The sequence below is a fragment of the Camellia sinensis genome, chromosome 12 (assembly GCF_055761805.1).
Source record: "Camellia sinensis isolate YWXY chromosome 12, ASM5576180v1, whole genome shotgun sequence".
Classification (NCBI taxonomy): Eukaryota; Viridiplantae; Streptophyta; class Magnoliopsida; order Ericales; family Theaceae; genus Camellia; species Camellia sinensis.
Window position 1 is genome coordinate 66829802 of NC_138972.1, and position 1493 is coordinate 66831294.

The window sequence follows — 1493 nt, forward strand, 5'->3', positions numbered from 1 at the left end:
AAGTGATTTTAAATTGGATGAATACGAGCAGACAAAGACCACTTGAGCGGTGAACTCAAACTCTCAACATTTCAGTCTGCAGAGCAAACTACTAGATGCACCCTCCTCATTGCTCGAGCGGTCTCCCAGGACACAGCTAGACACATAGGCTCAGCTCCTAAGGCACTCTCAGCACATCAACCTTATTTCCATATGTAACCATTTAACCTTAAGCAAATAAAATATAAATGAAAAAAATTACTTAAGTTTACAATGTAAATAAGGAAATACCCCCTTTTGGATTCAAAGAAAAATACAAAAAGAATTAAAATTCAATTAAATCAAAAAGTGGTTCCCCCAGTTTTAGTACAAAAATAATTTTTCAATTGAAATTTCTAAATTTGGCATTGAATTAAAGTGGTTAATACCTCATAGAAAAATTTCATAAAATCAAATTAGACTATTTATTATATAAGGAACAATTACCGCCAATTTTTTTTTTTTTCTCTTCTAAATCACAAGTTTTGAAAAATCCAATTTTTACACTTTGAAAATTTTTAGGCTAAGTCCAATCTTTGACAGAAAATCTTTTTAATACAACCATCTTTATATGAACAAGAATAAGGGCCAAATCTTGTCTCGAGCTGTTATATTTAGTATTGTTATATCTTGTGTCAAATTTTGGCACAAGGTTTAGTAGATTGTCAAATCTGCCAACTCATCAACCAACCATTATTCATCTCTCTTTCTAAAGAGATATATATATATATATATACACACACATTCAAAGGGAAAACGCGGAGAAAAAAAAATTCAAAAGAATACAAACTAATTAGGTGAAAAAATATTAACAAAAGCAAAAAAATGTAATTTTTATATGTTTTTAACTTTTTGTGAAGGTGAAAATAATTTTTTAAAATTCAAAAATAACTTTTTAGTTTTTATTTTTGTTGACTCTATGTAACAACAATGCTAGTATCGACATCATACAACTCAACGTCGTGTAGTGTCGACACCATTGTTGTAAAAATCCCGACCCATAATTAGCTTAAAACATATGATTATGAATGCCTAATAAGTAATTAAGATGAAATTCTAAATTAATTGCATGCATCTTGCATTATTTGTGTCTATATCTGTCTATCGTAGAAATATCTGTTTATGTTTCTATTTTGTTTTGAAAATTGAAGGCCTTATCAGCATCCGATCACAAAATTGACTTGGTAAATGTATTATTTGGAATTTTTGGGAATTTATGGTAGGTTTAATTTAAATTTGATTCAAAACCAAATAATTAGAATAAAATAAGTATAATTGTTTAATCTAAACAAGGTTTAATTCATTTCACTAATGGTATTTATATAAGCCATGAGTTGCCTCATACTACCACTATACACACACTTCATCATCTCATACTATCAAAAATGTGGGAAAGAGAAAGAAGAAGAGTTTGAGCTCAATTAGGAGAATTGAGAGAGTGAGTGAGAGAGAGAGAGAGAGAGAGAGAGAGAGAG